The 26,849-nt window shown below is 40.9% G+C and overlaps 1 protein-coding gene across 9 annotated transcripts in view; it reads right to left on the bottom strand.

Annotated features, from left to right (window-relative positions):
• The window catches only part of ENOX1 (ecto-NOX disulfide-thiol exchanger 1), a 392,145-nt gene that overhangs the window by 148,813 nt on the left and 216,483 nt on the right, over positions 1–26,849 (bottom strand). For 3 of the 9 annotated variants that reach the window (XM_080376795.1, XM_080376804.1, XM_080376796.1), the window contains one exon: positions 4,513–26,388. The exons of 1 other annotated variant lie outside the window; for it this stretch is intronic. The gene's annotated coding sequence lies outside the window, so the exon portion shown is untranslated. Of the gene's footprint in view, positions 1–4,512; positions 26,389–26,849 lie in introns of those variants that run through there. 5 more of the 9 variants (XM_080376799.1, XM_080376801.1, XM_080376802.1 and 2 more) reach the window with 5 other exon arrangements.

Genomic DNA, 26,849 nt, shown 5'->3' with positions numbered 1-26,849 from the left:
TCAGACTGTTCTTTTTTTATGGGGTATGTCCAGCACCACAGGACCATAACATGGACCTGCAGATAAGGCAGGGTTGCATTAGGTCAAGGAATATTGTTTTTCCTAGTAAAAATCAAAACCCAAGCAGAAGAGAACAACAACAGCAGCGAGACAATGATCATAATTTCTTATGGAATCACTGTCTATCTGAATGTGGAGAAAAAAGCAAGTTTCCTTTAAAAGGACTTGCAATGAAATTCACACTCTGTCAGGTGTAAATTACAGCCTGTATCTCATCTTGTTCTATCTACATCTCCTTTCTTAGTCATGCATAGCAGCAGCGTACAAAAATATTTCCTGCATGTGATCAAGCAAGTATGGGCACATAAGATACAAACAAAATATGAGACTTATAAAAAAAAAAATGTTTACTGGTATCCTAAAAGAAAACTAAAAGTTTGTAATCATGCCATTTCTCAATCAGATAACTCATTTACTTGGGAATGCAATTGTGCTTGGGAACATAATTCAAATAAATCCATGAAATATGTTCTTTAGAAAGTTACAGGGAACTGAGGTAGCTAAACATAAAAGAAAAAAATAAACCAAACCAAACCAAACAAAAACAAAAACAAAAACACCCAAACAAAGCACCAACAAAACCCAGGAACATCATTATATTGTGCAATCACAGCTATAGTAGACCACTTAAATTGAGTCCTGATCATAATAGAGCTGTTCAGTGGAACAGCATGGGAGATATGCTTTTCATCTTCTTTTTCCTTGGTGTTTTACACAAGACCTTCTCAGTTTTACATGAGACCTTCTCATTACATATGCTTCATGACATCTAACAGATTACTTCAGGCAAATATCCACACACCATACTAAATGCTGCAGAAACCCAGTTTCATCTATACTCATCTTTGCAACAGTGAGCTCCTCGCCAAGTCCCATGGTTGGTGACACTGCAAATTGCACCACTAGCACACAGTGAAGCATCACCAAGTTCAGGAGGAGTCACCAGATGGAGTTGTAGCACATTTTTGTGTCAGTCCACATTTCAGGGTACAAACAAGACTTCAACCTTGGTAGAAATTCAATCTCATTAATCTTCTTTAGGACAACTGTGGCTAGGGGCTAAGGAAGCAGTGCATCCAGTTTAATTACATGGCCAGAAATGCCTGAGCTAGGAAATTCTGTCTTTTAGGTTGGCCATTTCCTTTCATTCAGGAATAGTTTTAAAAATCTTAATTGTTAAGCTATCTATACAAAGACTATGCCTAAGCCTTACTACTGATTAGCCCTCCAAACGCTTATCAGTTGGTAAAGACTTTATATATGCCACAGCTCAGAGGAGAAGCAATAATTTCCTAGATGATAATCAAACCCCTTCGTTGGGCACTCGAGTTACAAATTTGCTTATTCAAATAGTGCACAAATCAAACAGCTTTGTATGGTTCTCAGTGAAAGAAAAGAGATGCCATGCCTGCTATGAATGGCTACAGATCCTCTGAAGAACCTGCAGACAAGGTACCAGATTTCCCAGCACAGTTTTACCACTTTTCAGGATAAGGCAATCAAGCTTTGACACTTAGCTTCCTAGTAAGCAACATCTGGGCCAGTATATTCAGCTTAACAGAGATCCACACACGTTTCTAAAAGAGCTTTAAAGGTGGAAAGATTCCTGCTTCATCTCATCTCAGTGGTACTAAGATTCACATATGCAGATCCATGACTGAGAATGGCCTGGCCTCTGTTAGCATTAATTGAAACATGTTAAGAGACTTGGCAGGAAAAAAAATATCCAAATTTGAAATGTCAAGAGACAGATCCATCAAGTTTCACACCCTGTTGTTATAATATACCTTAATTACAGTTAATTAGGAGATATTGTTCCTGATGGAAGAGCATCTGACACAGTTTTTGTGGGTGATTAAACATAGAATAGAATCTGATGCATTTGTTGAATGTGGGATCTGTTTATTATGACTCTACTAGAGTATCATTCCTATTACATAGCAAAACGAAGGAAAGTCACAGGCCAAAAATATTTCCCTCGCCTCATGATGCTTTAATATTCTCTGCTGTCTTCTTAAATTTTCTGCTGTTGGCCCCTTAGGACTCTAGCACATGATCCAGCTGCCACTGAAGTTAATCAGAGACTTCTCAGTTGGCTTCATCTGAGCCACATCAGATCCCAAATGAACAGCAGATAGAGGAAAAGGCTGAGGGAAAACAAGTGTTACAGGATTGACCTCTGGAAAAACAATGCAGTTGGACACAATGTCAATGAGGCCTTCAATACCGTTTGTCAAAGAGTAATCTTTGATTTATTTAAGGAGTGCTATTAGCTGGAATCCTTTCCTCAAAATACAAAAAGTGAAAACCTAGACATGAGCTCAACTTCTGCTGCTGTCAATAAGGCTTGCTCACACTCATTGATCTAAAGCTGTATATGACCCTGAGAATTGTTTTGCTGGGCTGCCTGAGATCATCGTTCATGCCTAGAACAGAAATGGCAGGATTGGTTTTATCACTGAAAAGTAAAGGGTGCATGTCTTCTGCCTGAAAGGTAACAAAATTAGTATCTGTTAAGTAATTTTTTTCTGCAGTGGAAAAAAAAAAAGGCAGCATTATTGGCTACTTCTATTAGAAAGTCTTGTTTTTCACAGACTCTATGCACACTGGTTTCCTAAACACTCATTTACTCTGAACTGCAACAATTGTGATAAATCATCTTTAGTGCAACTACATGCTTTCGGCAAAGATTTTTTATTTTTATTTATTTATTTTTAAAAGCAAACCCACTCTTTTAATATATTTTTCCATTCCTAGTGATGGATTTTATCTTTGATATGTGATCCAGCTATTTAACTACCTCTCACCACTTCTCCCATGAATTGTTTATACAGCAACTTGGCAGCATAATTTGCATATCACAGGAAAGATCCCATTACATGTTCCCAGAGGTGCGGTTTCGCCAGCTTTATCACTTTCTGCCACCTATGCATATCCCTGAAACAGAGTGTCTGGTTAATCCAGAAAGGCACTTCTTGGCTGCCAATAGTAATTAAACATTAATGGTGCAGTTACAAAATTTTCAGTCACTCAAAACTTATCTCCCCATTGTCTTTGATAAATATAATACCTAAAAAAGATATTTATCTTTTCATGCAAAGTTTCCTGCTGCAGGAAGATCACAGAGCATTACCTTTACTGTGTTCTTTTCAGCTGTTGCAGACTTGACCTAAAATAGTTAGACATGGAACAAATGCACAAAGAAAGAAAAGCTGAAAAGAAGGGAAATGAGCTTAGAAACAGAGTAACTCAATATACCACAGAAAAGCTGGAGAAGACTTGGGGCTGGACACGGCATTTGCTCTTCACACTCTTATTAGGTGACTGAAGAGAACAATGGCTCTAACTACAGGTTTCTTGGTGATTAAAAGCCCATGTTTGGGTGTATTCCAGATTATTCTTCACCCATTGTATGAAACATAAAGAAATGACAGCAGCATAACTTTTGCTGAGAGGAACGCTTACTCCAAGAGCACTCTAACCACACCAAAGCATACAACTGCTGGGGATCAGGGGACAGAAATTAAAGGGAAGCTGGATCCACACCACAGTCAAACACCAATGAAGTTCCTTGCACAAAGCATTGCTGCCTTTAGACGTTTTCCCAATAAGCAGACAAACACTCCTGTGCCTTCAAATAGTCATCCAACATACATTTCAGGGGAACAAACATTGCAGGTACTAAATCTTGCTACCTTTGATTGTTCCTGCGCAAACCCGCCTTGCAGTGAAAGACTACACCCCTGAAATTTCAGAAATGCAAACTCAGTTTGGGTGAAATTTGGAGTCTGAGATCTAGAGTAGACTTCCTAACAAAAACAGCCTTCTCAGAAAGTACCCCCGGCAACCACAGTAGCACCCCTCAGTTGCACACAGTGAAATAGCTGCCCTAGCGCCTTTCTCTCTAGCAATGACAAACCCACAAAATCCCTAACGCTGCGGAAGGCTAGAAGGGAGAGAATGTGTTGATTCACTGACAGAACTAAGGGGCTATTGAATCAGCAGCCTTTGAGTCACAAAGCCAACCTCAGTGAACAGTGATTGAAACTTGTTATATCTTCCCATAGCTCAAGAGCACATTATATAGCACATTAGCCAGCAGCCACAGTGACAGAGCAAAAGGCAAATTAAGCACAGCTGTCCCCTCAAGTCCAGGGACAGCCTGGTGGGCATGAAGGAAAATCTGAGCTGTTCCTGCCTGTTTAAGAGCATTTAGTTTTTGAGCCTGTCAGCATGATCCCTTTTTGAACGCATTGTGTTTACTGACATGCCACCCTGACATTTTGGTTTAGTAGTACAAAAAAAAATCCCAAATCAAACTAAGAGGTAAGGTTATAAAATCAAATGTAATGTTTCCTGCATGTTAAAAGAAGTATTGCTTCCACAGAGACCTGGAAGCTTGAACTGCTGCAGCGCTGTACCTGTACACGAAAACCAAAAAATGGAACTGACCTGGGTTTCATGGTTCAAGCGTGCCGTGGCAGAGATCCTGGCACTACTTCCAAATTCAACGCTCAGATAAACACAGTCGTAGTTTCTTGAAGTGGATGCTTTTAATGCAATCTGAAAAGGGTGAGAGAAAGGGCATATTCCTGAAGCCTATATTTCTCAGGTAGAAATAATTCTGCCTGGAGAAGCTCGGCTCGTGACTTTTTGCTATTAAGACTGTACAGGAGAGAGGGAGCGTCTTTGAGTTCACATACTTAATGCTCAGTGGTGTGTCTACAGGGTGGCAGGAAATAAACAGCAGCGAGGAGGGGTTAACCAGAGACCTGCTGGCTAAAATCTATGCGCCTGGAAACAGAAGGGAGAAGGCTGCAAGGTCAGATATAATTTAACTGTTTCTAAAAGGGGGATCAGCCACAAAGCTACCAGGCACAAAGATGCCCATCACAACATGTTCCCACTTTCCATCACCCCCCTAAATCTAGACAAGCAGCAGTGTGCATGTCATGTCAGTCTTTCTGAACTGATCTAGAACATCCTCCTAGTCTGCAAATCAAGCACCACTGCAAAGCACCTGTACAGTAGAACGAGAACAAGAGGAGAGAAAGATAAGCCACCTATGCATGGATCTCCATCAGAATACCTAAAACTCCTCAATTGCACCTGAACATGTATCCTCCATCGTATTTCCTAAGACAGCTGTGTGCCTTTTGGAGAAATGCCACCATCCTGTCATAACTGCATTAAGGGAACATCCAAGCAGAAGGTCAGATGCAAGTAAAACTGTCTCTGAGTCAGATCTGGGATGGCAGAAAATCCCTTTACTTGGAGCCTGTCGACCAAAATTTCACCATTGCTCTAATAGATTTCCCCTTTCTTCACAACTGACGCAGCAGGCAGGAAAGAAGCATTTGCTGAAGCCATCAGCAGTGGATGCAGACATTGGTCTCAAGTCGGGCATTGAGCACAGCATAAGTCAGAAAGTCCACACATGGGGAGGGCTTGAGAGAAGGAGGGAGAGCACCTGTCTATTATGCTTGGAAATGGGCAGAGGAAGAATGGGCAAAGCTATGCTTTAGAAGAGCTTGTTCAGCTGCAAGATGTAAAGGATACAGCAGACATTTTCCAGAAGATCTGTCGCAAGCACTGACACTGGCAGAAATCAGATACGGTTGAAGACAATTTGCTAACAATCTTCTCACTAATTTTTCTCAGAGAAAGACCTGGGGTACTGTCCCCCTTCCAAAAAAGCCCCAAACTCTGTAACAGAATTACTGGACAACAGTATTGAGGAAACACCCGTTGTAATGGTGAAACATACTGTAAAGCATAATGTAGTACTGTGGTTGCATACATTTTTTGCGTACAGAGTATTTATAGATGCTAACCCAGGCATTTTCATATCTCTAGGTATTTACTCTATGCTTGCAAAATGAAATGGCATTTTTCATCCCATCTTGACTGGAAGAGAGAATACATTTAGGTTATAAATTGTTTAGAATTACTTGTTAATGCTATCAGGTTTTCTGTATCTGCTTGTAGGAGGGACAGAAGGGAGATGGATAATGCTTTACACATAAAATCATAGAGGAGAAAACCAGAAAGCAAGCTTTGTTTTCAACATGTTTAAACTGTTCAAAATGACAGGAATCGGTTGCCTTGGAAGCAGATCTGCAGCTGAATGAAACCTTTCACCTGTCCAACATATGAAATATTTATTATCTGAGGGTGACTAGAGATTAAATAAAGCCAGACATACAAGCAGAAAGCAGACTCCGGCTCATCACCTCCATGAATTTCACAGGTCCTGTGGTAGCCAGATTAGATTTTGCCAGAGAGAGAGGAAAGTGAGCTCAATTGCAGTATTGAGTCTAAGGAGAAATAAAACAAGAGGAAAGCAATGCCTTAACTTTATATTCAATTTAACCAGGTTACTGAAGCACAATCCTGATGCTCCTCCTAGACTGTGTTTAGTAAGGCTGGAAAACATTGTAATTTCCAATTAGAGAGAAGAATCCACTCTCTCTTTAGATAATTACTTTTTCTATAGATTATTCTTGACCACGTTTTTCCCCATAAAAATTGCCTGGTGCTTTTGTCTTGTAGAAGTTGTGGTTTGTTCCCGCGCCCCGCCCCCCCCCCCCCCCCTCTTTTGTGTGGGTTGGAATTAATTTATAATAGGGCTGAAACTTGGCAGAGATCCAGACACAATGATCTGAAAAATGTTCATACTAAAATTCACTGATGGGATTCTGTGTTTATTTTACCTCAGAGCCTCCCTGAGAATTTGGTCCTGCAAAAAGGAGCACAGTTGATGCGCAAGTGGGTATGTAATCCAGTTTGCTTTATTTTTCAGGAAAAAGACTTTAGACATTTCTGTTGCTGCAGACACAACCCCCAGTATGAACAAAAGCCATACCCATTATTTAAGAAAGTGATATTTTTGCATAGCTGCTTTCAGCAGTGAATCATGCTTTGAAAGAACCTTGACGTTTTCGCCTTTTATTACATTTTTTTTTTCTCGAAAAATTTGGATTTCCAAGGCCTTTGGCATCCTTGCTATTGCTAAACAGCTTTAACGCTTGCATTCAATAGGTGTTGAAATTAGCTAATTAAGCTAAGAGGTAAAAATAAAGACTAAAGTCCATTGTCACCACATCCTAAATTGTACCACAATATAGTATTTCTGCTAAGTCTATGTGTGTGTGTGTGTGTGTGTGAAGCAACTGAAAAGTTGTAGAGAGTTAACACACAACACCAAAATATGATCGTTCCTTTCAGTTCATGCCGCTTCCTTATCACACTCTGCTTGGCAATTGCATGAAGATTTTAGCAGTAAATATTGGATCAGATAACATCATTTCGAGTCAGGATTGCAGGCTTTTGAGTGCTGCACAGAACTGGTCCTGCCCTAACAATTAAGATGGAAGTGAGGTATGAAGAAGATGGGAAGGTGAGGAGGGGAGGAAGAAGAGAGCAAGAAAAGAAGCAATACTGTATCTGAACAATGCCATTGTACAAACTGCACCACCATGGTCCAAAACCAATGCATACAGTCCTGGAAAATGGGGATTCCTGGCTTCACAGTGGCAGGTAACATTTATCTCTAGTCTCTTTCACAACACAATAGAACTTAAAATATTAACCAGTCCTCTGTTCCAGTTATGCTGTTCTGGCACTAGTCCTTAATAAAGTGTGTTTCTGATCCTAGGCAGAAGCATTTCCCCATCCCCAGCACATAACACTTATTCATACGCTCAGGATAGCAGGGTTTTTCTAGACTCTGCCTTCATTTTTATTGCTTCTGTGCAAACTACTTCTTCCATGTCTGTTACAGTCCCTTCACCATCTCACAGAGGGCTGTGCTTATGCTTTGCCAAGTTTGCCAGAGAGAGGTTGCTAGGTTCCAAGTGTACCAAAAAGCGCAGAACGTGCCTTCTTTCCTTCCCTTCCATATGCCTGGAATACCCCCCTCCTTTCCCACCATGGTACATCAAGTACCTTCCCTTTCTTTCAGAAAGCTGAGAATCCATCTGTTCGGCAAAGCGCTCCATCTGCAACAACAGCGAGTCCAGTGATGTGCTGCCAATATTTCAACAAAGGGCTCCTCTAAACCCATTCCCCTGTGTCGGTAACACAGCCCACGTCCCCAGGGTGGGGATGCTCGCAGACAGGAGGCGTGTGGGACTGGCAGACTCTATTAATTTGGTTTTCCCGTTTCAACAAAATGCTTTCCCATATCCAAGGAAAGAGGCAGCAGCATTTGGCAAACATATTTCTGTTACGTGCCTTCTACCAGAAATGTTCATCCTTTGGTCTTGAGAAGAAAAGGGGGGGGGAAGCACCACTTCATTGAGAGAGTTGCAGAGTGTGGACCTGGAAAAAGTACAAGGGATGAAGATGGTAGGGAGGGATTTGAATCCCTTTCAGGGACTGCTGAGGACTGTATCTGTGTCAGGCAAATTAGGGAAAGGGCACCAGATACAGGGAAGGAAATTGTGCCATATTTTCCTTTCAGCATGATGCTAGCAAAAGGCTGAGCTCTGCAAACATGACTGGTATGTCTGAGGACAGGGGTGAAGGAAGAGGGTTCAACAGTTAAGGCAGGCAGTTTTTCAGAAGGCAAGTGTACAGCACTTTTGCCATTCATGCTTCTGTATCAGGCCTGCATACATATAATACAGTGTATAAATACATATATGTATATATGCATGTGTATATAAATGTATGCGTATTAGTTGCTTTTAAAAACATTAGCTACTGCATTTGCTTCATATGTTACCCTGTCTCAGGCGTTTTAGAAGTCCAGACTTGATAGCTATCCGTGTGTGATTTATACAGGAGTTGATACATTGCCGGCCAAGATGCTTTTACTGCATGTACTTTGGATCACCCACTTTTTCTGTCGCTGTTTATAAGTTGCACAGCATAGGTTTATGACAAGTTGCAATCACATATAAGTGGCCAGCTGTTAAATTACATTAAACTCCCAAAGTTTTCAAAGGTGACAGTGTAATTAATTTGCTATTTTTTAAATCTGTAATTTCTTAAATCATTTGAGGGTTGCCTAAAAAATCAGAAGAACTCTCTGCACTGGAACACATAACCTACACCAACTCTCCTATCTTGATGTGCTTTTTAAATTGTATGTAAGCGAAATAACAAAAACCTTGGACTCGACAATTCAGTATATCCTTCAGCAGATGAGTTTTGCTGGTTTTGAAGAATTTAGAACACAAGTCAGTGGTTGCCATCATGTAGTTTAGCTTGATAGCATTAATCTATAATACACGCACAAATTATCACACTAAATAATCTATATGTACATGTCAGGAAGCAATTTAAAGAAACATTTTTTGGTTTTGTCTGTTTTGGCTGCCACATAGACAGCAGTGTCGAGTCTCTTACCTAAAGATGCAGGCAGCAGCACTAAAGCATCTGTCCTATAACAAGTTCTTTCACAGACAAATACTGATCCTTATCTAGCAAAGCACAGCAGCACATTTTGGAGCTCACCCATCTATAGCAAAACACTTCAAAAATGTTTATGTTTAAAGTATTTGTTGAATAGGCAGACATTAAGCCAGTGCTCAGTTGGCCTGTTGAACTGGGGTCTGTCTTAGGCTTCCACAAGGAGATCTTCAGTGCTCAGAGGTGCCCTGCACAGCCACCAAGATGGATCCAGCACCTCAGGTCCTCTACAAAATCGGTCTAAGGAAGTTGCTATATGAAAGATAACAAAAGGCAAGTACAGCCCAAATCTGAACATCGCTGGGAACTTTCCCACCAAGCCAGGCAAGACAAAAGCTTTTGAAATGGAGGGCTGATATGGCCCAGGAGGACTGCAGCACTACTGACCCAAGGCACAACATACACAGTTCAGAAATCCTACTGGCTGAACCAGTAATGCAGGACAGCATGCGTGGGACAAAAAGATCATTATTTCCCTTTTGTAGACAATAAAATGAAGTGCAGACAAGAGAAGACCCGCTAAAGGAAAGCTATGACAGGGCTTTGAAATTAATCCAGATCTGCTGAATTCTAGTATGATTCTCCAACCATCAGACCAGCATCACTCCCAACTTTAAAATATGCATTCAAAGCATAATTAAAGTAATTTATATGCCCATCATGTTAGCCAGGCAAGGAATTAAAAACACTTTGCAAGTAATTGTCCAAGTTATTTGTCACAATGGAGATGAGCTGAAACAGTGAAGGTGGTGCAGGGTGCTCATCACTCACAAGAGCATTTTCCTCTTCCAAATAGCTGTAAGTTAATTGCCTTCTCATTTTTCTCTATCTTCTTCAAAATCTCTTAAAATCCCAGTAACACATCCATCCCAGTTTCACTTAGTTTTGATCTTGGCAAAGTATCTTATCAGTCTTCTCCCTACAATGTGCTCCTAAAGCGACTGAATGGCTTGGAAAGCCAGTTTGTTTTCCCAGGCTGTAACCTGTACAGGTCTTACCTGATTAAAAGCATGTGAACAAGAACGCAACATCCCTTACAAAAAACTCACCTTGCTTTTCAGAAAGAAAAGCATCTGCCCTTACTAATGTATGAACAGCAGAAACACAAAGCTACCAGCCTTGACTTGAAAACAGAGGGGTTGTGTTGGGCCGTAAGTGGTCTAGTATGTTTGCGACAGGAATGGCTTACACCATGCCATGCCTTTGAAACATTCTGTATTTTCAGTCTTGTGAGGAGATATCCATCATATAAGCAAAGTTGGAAACTTAGAGAAACCAGCTCAGTTGTGTTTTTTCTAGCTTTCCCATTTCAAGTCTCCTCTTCTAGCTGTGCCTGTTGTTGTGCCACTTTTTGGCCCCAGTGCACCATGTCTTCACTAATCTCTTCTTCTCTCCTTAGATGCCGCAACCCTCTGCTGGAATGAAACCCAGTGATCTAGTCATGAGTTTCTGCTGGGCCACTACTGCGACATCTCCCTTTGCAAACATTGCTTGCAAAGAGGAGAGCAGATGCCATTCAAATGCATGAGTGGAAGTATCTTGTACTAAAATTCTGCAGTGATCATGCTAGTCTGATCCTTTAAGCCGACCACAAACCTGCAAACTGAGAACATAAGTGATGCTGATAGGAGCAAGTCAGTAAGACAAGAAATATCCCAGTGTGAGCTCTGCCAACTAAAGAGTGTCAAACTTCTTCTCTCCTCCCTTCCTCTCTCTGAGAAAAGACCTATTTCCCAGAGGATGGATCTGTTTCCAAAAGCACATATTAGCACTGAAGCTAGACGCCAACACTGCATGCAATTAAAGTGCTGGCTGCAGCACAATTTCATCTCCAACACACACCTGAAGGACCCATCCTCCTCATTTTTTTCTATAGTCTTTGAATGTCCCATCACTCCAATGCTGTATCTTTCAGTCAAGCCTATATAAACTGTTTCCTAAAAAACAGAGGCACGTATGTGCGCACATGCACATAACTAACAGACCAACCAACCAACAACCCAGGAAGCTAACACTGTATATTTGTAGTCTTCAGCTTGTTCAGTACCCTATTTCAAATTATCTTTCTTCAAATATTTTCTTCACATTCCCTCAAACTTTCTTACTACTTCAATGCTGTGTACAGCTGCTTCTTCATGAGTCATTTTTGTTGCTCAGTTAACTATCACATTAATCAGGTAAATGTGTCTCCCTAGTATATCTAACAATTACTCATTAAATCAGGTCTCCAATACTGTTGAAAAATAATTTAAAACCTGTTTCCAATAAACAAGCTATAAAGGCATTAAGGACAAAATTGTGTGTAGGAAATGTATTGGAAACACAGGGACAGAAAATTCTGACCAGGCATAGGCTGAACAGAATTAGCTGAATACCAAATTAATTGCTGGTAGTTCAGGCAAATAGTAAAAAGAAAGTTATAAATACTCACTTCAAATTAACAATGAATTTATTATGGCTGAACACAAGCTCCTTTTTTGTTGCTTCCTACAAATAGTCATGCAAAGCAAATTCGAAGCTTGTACACTCCATGATTTGCTTCCAGAATAGGAGGTATAATTGATATGGGATTTACACAGCTTGACAAAGTAAGGGAAGCCAGGCTCCCAAAATCCTTTGGAGCCAGCACACAAAGGTAATTAAACAAACCAGTGAAGGAACTAGCTCCCTGCACCTTCTTTAGTTAGCACCATGCACAAGGATACCTAATTACAGTTTGTCAGCAGTTGAGGTGATGAGAGAAATCTGCCATCAGGCAATTCAAACAAGTATAAACTAGAGATAATAACACTTTCATTGGAAGAACAAGAGACTGAATTTGTCCAGTAAATTATTCACTTTGCTTTAATTGCTACACACAGAGTGAAATGACACAGTGATCTCAGTGACCAGATAAAATATGTCACCTTCTCCCCATCCAGTGAACCATGCAGCACTGAACAGATGAGTTGCCTTACCCTGCCTACATTAGAAGAGAACAACTGGAAAAGGTTTAAAATTCAGTTTGTAAATTGAGCGATTTTAAATCAGCTCCAAGTCAATTACTCCACCTCCAAGTCAGTCACTGACAGTAGAGGCAACTTAGCAATAATAAGTATTTATATATTTTGTAATTCTTCTATATGTGTTTAGTTAGGATAGTGGTAGTTAATCTACAGTTCCACTTAATTGAATATTGTTAAAATTATACTTTAAGCATCATCTCGTATCTTGCTAGCACAATTGCAATCTATAGCTCTCCATCTCACATCAATCACTAATTTGCTGTCTGCCAGTGTAATTTTACGCTATAAAGCATTCATCTTTAACAAGTCAAGGTGTGCCAAGTGCTCCTAGCACCACAGTGACCACTCACCCTGGTGAAACCATGGCCCCAGAATGAAGAAGCAGTGGCTGCTTTCCTCCTGAAAGCAATGGGGTTGGACCCCAGAAGGAATCCCATGGCATGTGACAGAAGCCATATAAATATATTCTATACATATATTCTTGGAAGGGTATTCCTAAAGCATGAGCAGAAAAAAGGGGGAAAAGCCCACACTCACTATAGCTGAACCCCCCCCTTCCTCTAGAAAGCATATGTTCCTTGTAAAATAGTGGAAAGAAAAGGGAAAGGAGGACAGCCTGACAAGGAAGCTGTGGACAGAATTGAAGTATTTATCTTGAATTTGTATCTGAGTGCTCTTCATGAATTACAGTAAGGCTTAGCCCTGCATTACAACTTAATTGTCACTCTGGGCAGCATCAATTTCCAAGCCACAGTGAGTGTTAAATTAGACCTTTTTTTCCTAAGTATTGTTTTATGCCTGCACTTCACATGTAAAGATTCTCCTTGCTGACTTCTGGATAATCCTAGCCTCTTTGGAAGGCATGCATATATGTAAGCATTATTTAAACAAACCTAGCATATGCTTGTATGTAAGCATGTGATTGCATCTCTTCTGAAGTTTGCTATTCAATAATATGGGGGGAAAACCTTTCAAAGGGGACCTAAATCCATTGCTTTTGGAAATCCCTTATGTCCTAAAGATGAATAAGAGCCAAGAGTCATCTGTCATAACCTGCAAGATCTTCAGAATATTTTAATTCTGTGCAATGGTTATTTAGAAATTAAAGCATATAGGTACTTAGAATATTAGATGATTCTAAACAATAATTAATGTCACCTATTTCTGCTCAAAAAGCAGGTAGAGGAAAAAGTATTGAAAATGAAACCTGATTTAAAGCAGTCCTTGTTCAAGAGTAAACTATGTGTGTAAAACATCCACATTTTTATCATGAAAATGATTCAGAAAAGCTTCATGGAAGAAGACAAATTGTTCCAATCTCTCCAAAATTACAGTCTTGGCTGCTCACAGTTAAACTATACAAAACATTTCGTTTTGTGAAGCCAAAGCTTTATTCCTCAAAAGCTTTATTCAGTAGCCAAGAAAGTCAATGCTCAGAAAGAAAGCAAGAGTGAAACTTAACCAATCTGGTCACAATTATTCAATCATCTTTTATAAGCTTAGAATTATCTGTATATGGTACTGATAAACAGACCTTGCTGGCTAAGTAAATAATACTGATGAAATCCATTTGGCCTTTACTGTACATGTTTCTCGCAAGGACCATCAGTTTTCGCAAGATTTTTTCCTTCTACCCAGGAAAGCGGAACTGTGCAAGACCTGTCTTAAATGAAAAAAATCACTAGTTATAAAAACAGATGTTTCAACAATAACCACAGGATGATGTGGTAGGCAGAAATAACCATGTCCAGATTTTATGTTAAACTACTCTGGTTCTGTGCTAGTTTCTGCTCTGTTTTTCAGAGAAGGACACAAACATTTATTCAGATGCAACTAGCCTTAGAACAAAATGTAGAATTCCTTTGCAGTTTAAACTTTTTGACCATTATTCACTTCCCAGGTTGTTTTATATCTAAAAGCAGTATTACTGGAGTGTCTCTCCTGACTGCAATCCAGCTGAATCTAAAGAATTTAGGAAGTTTCAGCATTTTCTCTCCCTTGATGAGACATGTTTGTCCTATTTCCAGACTTCTACTACAAGAACATATCTATTGATGTCCATTGTGCTGATTTTGGCTGCAATAGAGCTACTTCATAGTAGCTCATATGGTGTTAGGGTTTTGATTTGTAACCAAAACTATGTTGATAACATACAGATGTTTTAGTTATTCCTGAGTAGAGCTTGCACAGAATCAAGACGTTTTCTGTTTCTCACGCTGCCCTGCCAATGAGTAGGCTGTGGGTGCATAAGGAGTTGGGAGAGGAACACAGCCAGGACAGCTGACCCCAACTGACCAAAGGAATATCCTACATCATATAGTGCCATGCTTAGCAACAAAAGCTTGGGGGAAGAAGAAGGAAGGAGGGATACTTATTTGTAACAGTATTTGTCTTCCCAGGTCATCGTTATGCGTGATGAAGCCCTGCTTTCCTGGAGATGGCTGAACACCTGCCTGATGATGGGAAGTAATGAAAAGAATCATAGAATCACAGAATCATCTAGGCTGGAACAGATTTTTAAGAAAATCAAATCCAACCATTAACCCAGCACTGCCAAGTCCACCACTAAACCATGTCCCTAAGCAGCACGTCTACATGTCTTTTAAATACCTCCGGGGCTGGTGACCTGGGCAGCCTGTTCCAATGCTTGACAATCCTTGCAGTGAATGAATTTTTCCTAACTAAAATCTAAATTACCTAAATCTAATCTCCAATCTGAACCTCCCCTGGCTCAACTTGAGGCCGTTTCCTCTTGCCCTGTCACTTGTTACCTGGGAGAACAGACTGACCCCCACCTGCCTACACCCTCCCTTCAGGCAGCTGCAGAGAGCGATAAGGTCTCCCTGAGCCTCCTCCTCTCCAGGCTGAACAGCCCCAGTTCCCTCAGCCGCCCCTCACCAGACTTGTGCTCCAGACCCTTCCCCAGCTCCGTTGCCCGTCTCTGGACACGCTCCAGCACCTCAGTGTCTGTCTTGCAGTGAGGGGCCCAACACTGAACACAGGGTTCGAGGTGGGACCTCACCAGTGCCCAGTACAGGGGGACGGTCACTGCCCTGGTCCTGCTGTTTCTGATAGCAGCCAGGACGCTGCTGGCCTTCTTGGCTACCTGGGCACACTGCTGGCTCATGTTCAGTTGGCTGTTGACCAATACCCTCGGGTCCTTTTCCACCAGGCAGCTTCCCAGCCATTCTTCCCCAAGCCTGTAGCATTGCCTGGGTTTGTTGTGACCCAAGTATGACCCAATTCCTTGCTTTGCTTGCATGCGTAGCTTTTGCTTTATCTATTAAACTGTCTTTATCTCAGCCCAGAATTTTCTGGCTTTTACTCTCCTGATTCTGTCGCCCATCCTACTGCAGGGTAGTGGGTGAGTAGTGGTGTGGGGCTTAGCTGCCAGCCCAAGTTAAAACACAACATCTGTATAAAACCTGGTGTCTGTATTCCATGCATACATATTCATATTCCACCATTTGCTGTAACATGCTATAAAACATATTGCTTGCTGGCTAAGAGATCGTCCTTCCATGGTGTAAGAAATTCTGACATGCAAAGATTGTTTAACCAGCCTAAACTGGGCCAAATTTATTGACCATAATATTAAACGTTTTGTTGAACTGCAAAGAGAATTTCAGTTCGTAAGATATTTCATGTTGAACTTGTTTAAAAAGTTTGTAAATTCTCTAGCTTAAAATTTAAAATAATATTTCAAACAGAAATATATAACTTGTTAATTTGCAAAACCACATCTGGGATATTTAATTGGAAAATTGCTTAATACATAGTTATATTTCAGACAGCAGCAGTTTAATTGTCAGGTTTTGACTGACAATTAAAAAACCCCAGTTTTTAGAAGTTGTAACTTTAATAAATTGCCAAAGAAAATCTTTGGCAAAGGTACTGCAAAAGCACATTGTACAGAAGATATACTTCCACTAAGATGCAGATTAATAGAATAAGCAAGAAGAGATGCTTATATTTATATGGAAAAGTAGATCTATCTGTGGCAATAATAACATTTATTAGACTTGAGCTTATTTTCAGCATGACTGCAGGCATGTTTTAATATTCCAAACAACCACAGAATGCTTTTATTTGCTTTGTTCATTAAAAAAAAAAAAAAAAAAGACAGAAGAAAACACCACAAATGTGTATTATTCATGGATACAGATATCTCAGCTCATAAAAGCAGTGAGCTCTCAGCACATATTTTCTACCTAGTATTATAAACCAAATGTATGAAATGCATGGTTCCAGAGAAAAGTACATGATTTTGCAGTTCACTGAATCCTTTCTTTAACAACCTTTCCGTTTCTCATTTGTGTAAGCAAATGAGAGAAAACCCAGTAGTTTCTGAAAACACACAGAACATTTCAACTTTATTTAAGAGTCAGATGAAAACAGCAAACTAGAGAAAAAGAACAGCATTTATATTAGCACAGAGCCACAGGCTCGAGGGCAACTTTGGCAGTCATTTGGTGCAATCCCTTGCTCTAAGAGAGGCTAACTTACATCTGGTTGCTCAAGACTGTCAGGTTTTATTACCTAAAAGAACGGACAGTTCACAGCCTCTCTGTGCAACCTGCTCCAACACTTGACTACATTACTATGACTTTTTATTTTCCTAATATCCAGCTGGGATTTCCCATATTGCAACTTGTGTCCATTCCCTCTCCCATAATTTTCCCTTAACAAGAAACATCTGGTTTCATCTTCCTTATATCCCCATTAGAAAGCTGAAGATGCATTTAGATCCTGAAGATAACATTTAGATCTTTCCTCAAAATTCCTTTCCTATGGCCAAACAGACTCAGTTGTCTTAGTTTCATCTTGTATATTGTGTTCCATCAACACTCAAGAAATCTCTGCAGTGTTCATTATAAAGCCAAAACATACAGGTGATGTCCAAATACTAGCCAAGCCAGCTGACAGATTATCATCTATTTCAAAGGGCTTTTGATCAAGTCCTTGTTCTATATGTGCATTTGAATGAACAATAAGAAAAGCAGGAGGAGGAGAAAGATCAATTATATCACAGAGCTGTTTAGTTTGGGTATCTCTGTTTTCTGTTTGAAAGATTTTTCATCAAAATTCATAATTGGAACTTAAGTGTCTTAATTCTTATTATATCAGATGTTATACACTGATGATTTCAGAAATTAGTATCAATGTCCTGATACATAATTTGGTTTAAAATGAAACGGTACATTACACCTATCTGTTCTACAGAAGGAGTGGAAATCTTTAGATTTAATTTACTAAGCCGCTTGTTCTTTCCTGGGTACTGCACCCAGTGACCAAGGTACACTGTGTACAATAGCTGGTAAGTGGCAGAGAACACATTGGCACATTGCTAGCAAAACACTGATTGCTGAATTCTTATTAAAGTTCAAATGTTTATTATGTCTTAACTTTCAGCTTTCAGCACTGGAATTCATCTATACCTCTGTGTGCCTTTATTCTTTGGACATTTCATGATTTCCCTTGAGAATATATGGAAAAAGAAGTTGTTTATACACACATCAGATCCAGAAATTGATTCACTTTCTCAACAGAAGCATGAACTAATAGGACACTGAAATTGTGAATCACATATTCTGTGGCTTTAAGGCAAGCGGATAAAGTTGTAAAAGGAAGCTCCCTAGAGACACTGAAACCCAGCAAAGCATATTAGAGCATATTTTCTGAATAATTTCTTATTTTTTGTCCAATACAATATATATTTTGAGTCAAACTTAGAATAATGTGATCAGTTCTGTCATCATCACATGGTGATTTGACTGCATTTTAAAAAGTCAGCCACCAGAAAGGGGATTTGCAAGCATTTCTTCAAAAACAACACAAAGCCTTCCACCACCAAGCAGACTCCATGATTCATTGTTCCCATTCCCTTGAAGCAAGAAGTGCACTTACTAGCTATTAGACATGAAGTGGCTCTAAGTCATTAGTATTTCACTTTTTCAAGGACCTTGTTTTCTTTTTCCCAGCCAGCAACATTTGCTGTGTGACAGACATCTGCAAGAAATGCAAACATATACAAAAATCCAGCTTTCTGACAACTCATGCTAAATTACTAACTTGAAGTTTCAATTTAAGGTTGCTGCTGAATGCAGCAAAGACAAAGCACAAATAAAGGCAAACCTCTGTCCTAGAGATCATATTAGACACAAGTAAAACATGCTACTGTCAAAGCAGCTTTTACTAATTATTCCTTGAATTTGCTGCAACTTCTGCAATAATGTGATGGAGTGAAAATTTTACTAATAGAAGGATTTGAAGGTCTCCTGTAAAAAGGAGAAGGTTCTTCTGTAATTTTGATATGTTTAGATACAATGAAGGATAAAAAGTGGATTTATTTGAATTTTAGGAAATAGAGTGTCTGGCACTTGAAACATGGAAATTACAATGGAAAAGGTGCACTTTGCTTTCTAGCACTCTTCCTGGATTATGTGGACAAGAAGATCTCATAAACATCCAGATCAAACAGGAGATAAGACCTTGAAAGTAAGGAAGTAAAATCTTAATGTGGTTTCTCAGGAAGAGAGCTTCCAGTCAAAGAGGAAGGTCTCAGAAGGCTGAGAAATGTAATTGCAGTACTTGCATCTTTGGTAGGCTTGTAATGAAGCATATCCTTAGCTTGTAATATGTTGTAATGAACATATCCTTAGGCCTTTAGAAGCTCTTAAGACCTTTTTTAGTTAAGGCTCCAAGAACTTAAACTTTTTTTGAAACAACTGGCTTTACAGGAAAGCTCACCAGGGAAAACAAAACCTTCCATCCTTTGTGTAGACAGAGCTTGTAATCTGACACACTAAGAGCATGCCAAGGTAAGTCAGAGCAGGAGTAGGCTCAGAAAGATTACTTACCAGAGGGAGAATGCAAACCAGAACCATGGCACTGGATGACATAAGACAAAACGGCAAGAAGAAATAAATTTGTGAGTTAAAAATGCAGAGATTAGAGCAGAGGCTCTCCAAACAAATGAGTTCACCCATGCCAGAGGTATGGAGGGAGGATCTTATGTCCTGTGGGAGTTCAGCTGAAAGATGGAGTGGGAGGAGGAGAAATCTCAAATGAGATGTAAGAATGATGAGAGAGGGAGGACACAACCATAAAAACAAAGGGAGGAGAAAGGGTCAATGAGACTGGAGTAAAATTAAAGTGAGGTGCTCCTGAATGTTGTTACAGTTATTATACAAATTACATACTTTATTCACCACTTACAGAGCTGCTTCAAGAACTACATTATTGAAATCAATATAAAACTGCTGAGATGCTCCATAAACATAAGCTTGGGTAACATACCTGCCCTGCAACGTTTACCATCAAAGTGACTTTGGCAAATCTCATCCATTCAGCCATAAATAGCAACTGCCCAAAACTCTGCCACATCGCTAGTATTTCCAAATTTCAGCTATATTTACACTCCCACAGTTAGCAGCTGACAAGTCATATATGAGGGAAATTGCCTCCGTCTAAAAAAAGAGCTGCTGTCAGAGCTGCTCCGTTCCACATGGAAATAATTCACAGGAGTTATCACGAAAGAACAGCTATACTCAGAAGAGTTACCACAACAGACATTTTTACTCAACACCTATTCCAGTACTTTTGCACAACTCTTGTTCAGCTACTGAGTTAAGTACTAGAGATAAATTTTCTTTCTTTTATTTTTGTAAAACTCCTCACAACTCCATGAGGCTAGCAGAAAAAAGAAGACTGAAGGAACCAGAATAGTCAGTGGGTCTACCATGAACTAAACTCTTTCCTGAGATCCTGGCAGTGTCATCAAGGTAGAGTTCAGACACAGGCAGGTAGGCATTGCCCAGGGATGGCCCCTTCCTTCTTTATCAGTGCCTGATAAATGTTGTCAATGCCTGAAAAGATGGGGACGGGCCACTTTAACCTGGGTGGTCTCATCCTATGCCTTAGCACTGCAAAGCTGGTGGAGAAGAGTAGGTGTCCCTTGCATTTCAATAGCCACCACCTGCGCACTCAACTCTGGCAGCAACTGCAGCTCCTCCTCTAGGAGGCCTTTCTATTTCTTTTTTCTAAATCCTTTTTCCTCTTCCTCCTTGGGAAGACCAACAAGGTGAGGAGGCATCATTGGAGATGAGTGGGGAGGACCGGCTGCCTTTTATGAGCCAGAGTGAAAATAAGATGCTGAGTGGTGACAAGACAGCTCTATGAGTTCCAAGAGACGTGAGCCCAGAGACTAATACCCTAAAGAGAGGGGGATGCAGAGGGAGAGGGATTTTCCAGGGGGAAAAGAGAAGAAAAGCCTCAAGCACCCACTAATAGCCTGCTACAGCCTCCTGCACTTACCCCCCAGCCCCACTGCCTCAGAGCTCCTCGCTCCTTTTCCTCGGCTGCTCTTACCTGCCTTGCCCCATCCATTCTCCTTCTCCAACCACAGTTGACCTCTCGTCTGTCCAGAGCACCTCCTGGAGCCCAGCTATTGACCCAAACCCCTCTGCCTTCTCTGCACTGTGAGCCCACTCTACTACTGCAGAAAACACGCCAGAAAAGCTTGCACTGGTCCCCCATGATGCTGGACATTTGAATGGCACACTCATCCATCCCTCTGGTGGGCAGCACACCTCTTCAGCTGGGCCAGGAGGCAGAGAAAAGGCAATGTGTCCTCCACGTTCAGTTTACAAGCCTTTGCCTTGACATGGCACTGGGCATGCGAATAATAAAATATGGTCATACCACCTGAAATATTGTCACCACTTGATGTTTACACTTTTTTTCAATGTAAATCCTGAATGGAAATCTTTATTATTTTGCTTTGATGGTAATTTAAGTAACTGTTTTATTCCCTAATCTAAGGAAAGGGAATACCATAAATGTCACAGTAATTTTAGCTAGTTACAAAAACATTTGTAAAGATTTTAACATCATCTACTATATGTGAGAAGTATGGCCCTAAGTAAATGAATCCATAAAGAACAGGTTTTATTATAAGGTAATATTAACCTTGGTGAAATAATCAGTATACCTGAATCACCTCTGTTTTTTTTAATGGAGATACTTCTTCCAGATAAACCTAAGATAAAAAGATGATATGACTGAAGACACTGTACGAATTTGGGACAGTTACATAGTTTTGGATCCACTGAAAACATTACAATAAAATGAAATGTAATACTTCTTTACATGCCAAATACTGTCTGGTTTTGTTTGGTTCACATAACAACCCAAAATTCAAATACCCGTTATTCTCAAAGCAGCACCTCACAATTCCAGATAGTAAGCATGCTTAACTAATGTTTTACTATATATATATACATAACCACACCAGCTTTTGGACTGCGCTGTGCCACAAGTTATCGCAGCTGTAAAACAGGCTGGATAAACTTGAAAACATGGTCAGAAATCCTTCTTTGCTTAACAGCATGCCCGGTAATGCTCTCAGCTCTAACACGATGCCAAACATCACAGAATCTGCAAAATTCCCACCCTGCCACCACCACTCAGCCAGAGGAGTTCTTGTCAGGACATCACACCAAAACTCTGCTAGGAGGAGCTATCTTCTGTACATTTATTAAACTGTCTGCAAATCTAACACCTGTGTAGCCTCCATCTGACTATAGCAATAAAGTAGGGTGGGTTTTTTCCCTCTTCTAAGTTTTCAGACTCAGGACCATCACTCAAGGGGTTTGAGGACTCCCAGTTCATCTGTTTGTTATATAGGCAGTCAGGGTGGGGGAAAAGATAGAAGACAAATTTATTTATTTATTTATTTACTTACTTATTTATTTATTCTAGGCTGGCACCCCTCCTTCTGCAAAGCATCCAGTGCTTGCCTTGGCTCACTCTCACAGGTTTCCTAAGCAGTGACAGAATGATATGGACATAATCCTTGGCATTTTTTCACTGCAGTCCAAAATGTTCTCAACAGCAACAGTGAATATTGCCCAACATAATCAGACATTGAGTAATGTGAACCTAAAATAAGACAGAGGGACCAAACGATAATAGCCAAGGTTCCCCTCCACAAACGAAGCCAGCCCATGAACTGAACCAGATGTACAAAATGCTCTCACAACCAGCATCACACATTAAATCCACACCCTCCTACCTCAGAGCTCTCATAGGCTTTATCTGTTGTGCATTCAGCAATCTCTCCCCAAATGTTTAGCTTTGTCGTTCATTTCTTCTTCAACTGACAGCTAGTAATGAGAGCAAGCATGCCCACAGTTTGTGGACAGGACTGGCTTTCAGCTGTCAGGAGGAAGAGCACTTCTTTGTTTTAATCTATTTGGCGCTCTAAAATATGTGTTCTCTGGCTGTCTTGTTCTGATCACATTCTACTCCCAGCCAAGAAGTAAGCCAAGAAAAACCCTTTGCAGGCTGCAATTAAAAAACAAACCACACAGTACTGTTAGTACCTGGATAAACAGCCATTAATTATTTAAGTGTGCATGCCAGTCCCAGTCTGTCTGGCTCTGAAAGGGGAGCTAGGGCACGTATTCTGGGCAGTGCTCTAAATGGGAGGTGTTTAGTAATTTTACAGAAGAGTGATGCATGCAAAAGCCTTAAATGTCAATATTGAAGGCTACACCAAAGTCTTTGCCAGGCTTTGAACACATTCAGATCTGTGCTATAGCAAGGAAGCTTGATTGGATTATTTTGGAGGGTAATAAATAAATGATGCACATTGCTGTACAGGTCACCTACCATTGAAAAGATGCATCATCACTGTACAGTTTTAGCCAAGATAGTTCTCCTCATTGCAATGCGAGCATGTTGACAAAACTGAGATAAAGCCTGTTGAAATACATTTGGTTGCATGTGGAAACTAGGAATGAGCCGTATACCCAAGCTCATACACGACAATCAGAAGAGCAGTGGTGAGACAGGAGATGTTCACATCCCTTAAGCCAGTGCTTCAACTTCCATAGCACATGTGCTTGCCTTTTTTTCAGAGGCCAGGCACAGGCATGGAGCTACTGTCTTGGTCCTGTTAAGGATGACCATCCTTTACAGAGCAGCACAGGAAAAAAACCCAACAAACCAAACAGAAGTCGTCAACAAGTGTCTGCTTTTGAAACCTTTATCACATGTTTTGGGGTGTCGCTTCTCCCTGCCCCCACCCCACTACTTTTGTAACAGGGATTGCTGCACCTAGTGAATTTGTATGGCTACACTACAAGTGAACTCTGTTTTCTGTAAATTAGAAAACAGCAAGCAAGCAAATAGCTGCATGGGGTTATTATTCTGTACCTTTATCCATTTCTTTGCCTTTATTATCTGCACAACATCTCTGTTGGAATTTCTTGATACTCATTTTAAGTCTAGCAAGTATCATAAAGTAGCTGAGACAACTTGCCTCTTTCACTTAGACATTACGTCAGCATGCCCTCTTCAGAAAGAATAAAATATTTATTATGATTAATACAAAAGGCATTACAGACAGAGCATTTCAGGAACATCAGAACAGATTAAAATTTAAAATAAGAACATACCTAATAGCTTTCCCTACTTTGGGATCTGGAAGGCTGTATTGCGGGTCTTTTACCATCTTAGAAATGACATTAAAAGATGTTCTTATACAAATTGCATTTAGGCCTAGTGCAAAACCCGAGTGAAAAGCACACTAAGTTCAGATCATTGTCTTTTTCAACTCACCGTGGGCAGGAAAAGTTGATGTCATGTTTCATATCAGCAAGCACCACTTGGGTAACCCGGAGCCTTGCTGTTATTGATGATAATGAGAAGCAAAAGCCCTTTGAGAATGATCAGCAGCCATTTTAGTCCTGCTTGATCAACACCAGCTGAGGTGGGTGTAGATCAGCTGCAGTGTGGGGCAGAGCCATAAGCAGCCTCGCTGGGACCCTGGCTCCCCGCATTTGCGCTCAGGCCCTTCCTTCGCTCCCGTCGGCATTACGCACTGCGGCCATGACGGGCCTGGCCCTGCGTCCTGCCGGTGCCAGCCCAGCCCAGGGCACGACGAGGCTGCAGCCTCGCTGGGGAGGACACTGCCCTGCCGGCCTCGCTGCCCTCCTGCTCCCCTGGCCCTGCAGAGCAGCCCGGGCACAGGGGCATGTGGAGACATTGAGCACAAGTCCTACAAGGAGCGGCTGAGGGAACTGGGGCTGTTCAGCCTGGAGACGAGGAGGCTCAGGGGAGATGCATGGAATACAGACACCAGGTTTTATACAGATGTTGTGTTTTAACTTGGGCTGGCAGCTAAGCCCCACACCACTACTCACCCACTACCCTGCAGTAGGATGGGCGACAGAATCAGGAGAGTAAAAGCCAGAAAATTCTGGGCTGAGATAAAGACAGTTTAATAGATAAAGCAAAAGCTACGCATGCAAGCAAAGCAAGGAATTGGGTCATACTTGGGTCACAACAAACCCAGGCAATGCTACAGGCTTGGGGAAGAATGGCTGGGAAGCTGCCTGGTGGAAAAGGACCCGAGGGTATTGGTCAACAGCCAACTGAACATGAGCCAGCAGTGTGCCCAGGTAGCCAAGAAGGCCAGCAGCGTCCTGGCTGCTACCAGAAACAGCAGGACCAGGGCAGTGACCGTCCCCCTGTACTGGGCACTGGTGAGGCCGCATCTCGAACCCTGTGTTCAGTGTTGGGCCCCTCACTGCAAGACAGACACTGAGGTGCTGGAGCGTGTCCAGAGACGGGCAGCGGAGCTGGTGAAGGGTCTGGAGCACAAGTCTGGTGAGGAGCGGCTGAGGGAACTGGGGCTGTTCAGCCTGGAGAGGAGGAGGCTCAGGGGAGACCTTACTGCTCTCTGCAGCTGCCTGACAGGGGGGTGTAGGCAGGTGGGGGTCGGTCTGTTCTCCCAGGTAACAAGTGACAGGACAAGAGGAAACGACCTCAAGTTGGGCCAGGGGAGGTTTAGACTGGACATTAGGAAAAATATATTCACTGCAAGGATTGTCAAGCATTGGAACAGGCTGCCCAGGGAGGCAGTAGAGTCACCATCCCTGGATGTGTTTAAAAAACATGTAAATGTGCTGCTTAGGGACTTGGTGGACTTGGCAGTGCTGTGTTAATGGTTGGACTTGATTGATTTAAAGGTTCTTCCTAACCTGAATGATTCTATGATTCTATCCCATTGTTCCCATATTACCCCATATACCTGTAATGTCTTAGAAAGGCTCTCTAATTTCTTTTTTTCCCTTGGTAAAGGCCAGCACTTTATCAGCCTAACACTCTCTGGAAGGCTGGACTGAAAAATACCAAATGTATCTCTCTCTTCAATTAAATGTTTTTACACACTGACCACAATCCAGTGAAATCTTTGACTTCCCTGGGCTGACTGAGCACTAAAGCCAGGCTGCAGCCATGGCCCTGGGGGTGGAGAAGTGTTTGCTGGACAGAAAGAGCCGAGCCTTCCCACAGCTCGTCCTGGCACAGCCAAAGGAGTGAGACAGAGCCTGGGTCATTTTGGAAGTACAGCTGTGCAAGATAAACAGGGTGATAGCTGTTCCAGACCACAAATACACTGAGGAAAATGCTGACGAGGGATTCCTGAAGTATCTGTTTATACTGTGTAGAAGAGAAATCTGAATTAACACGGAGGACTCCAATTTCAATAACATATGCTGCAGGCTTTATGCTGTCTTGAAATAAATAAATAATTAACTAAAAAATCTACATAAGGACATTTTTTGAACTCAGTAAGAATTGCATTTAGCTTGTGGGAATTTTATATTATACCTAATCTTAAAAGATAACACAAAATTTACCACAGAGCTAAGAATTAGCAATTGCTTCTTTATGAATGACACCATTTGCTCATTATGTTTCTTATTCATAAACAGAATAACATGAAAACAAACATACCTGGTGCCTTAAAAGGATTCATTTTGTAATCCTGAGAACAACTATGAGCAAATTCAGCTGGGAGAAACAGTTTATTTGGGAAAAAGATGAAAGCTGGGACCTGTGAAAGAAAATTTTACCAGAGACTAAAAAAACATTAACAATGAGAAAAAAAGGCATATTTCCCTGAATCATCACACTGGCTTACTCAAGTAAAAATAGCTATAAAAAAATGTCAGGGAACATAGGGAAATGTGTTGCAATTAATATTTATTAGATTATTAGGGGGAAAACGATAGAAGAAAGAGGGGAAAAAATCAATATTATGCAAACTAAAGGACAGTAACAACTTTCAAAGCATGGCAAGCAGAAAAGGAGTCTCAGGAACTACATTGGTCCTTTTCTGGACAGAAATGATAGAAATGCCAATAAAGATGCAGGAAAGTTAACATGCTCAGTAAGTAGATCAGTCATGCCTTTGTGAGTAAGAAGGTTCTCTGAAGTTTACCCTTCCACACCAAATATGTCTCTCTGCAAAATGCACCTTTTATTCTAGTTTTGTACTGGTGCATTTGGATTTTG

This window comes from Falco punctatus (genome assembly GCF_963210335.1).
Source record: "Falco punctatus genome assembly, chromosome: 2".
Lineage (NCBI taxonomy): Eukaryota > Metazoa > Chordata > Aves > Falconiformes > Falconidae > Falco > Falco punctatus.
The sequence above is the reverse complement of the archived record's forward strand: the minus strand, read 5'-3'. Positions and strand labels throughout refer to the sequence as shown.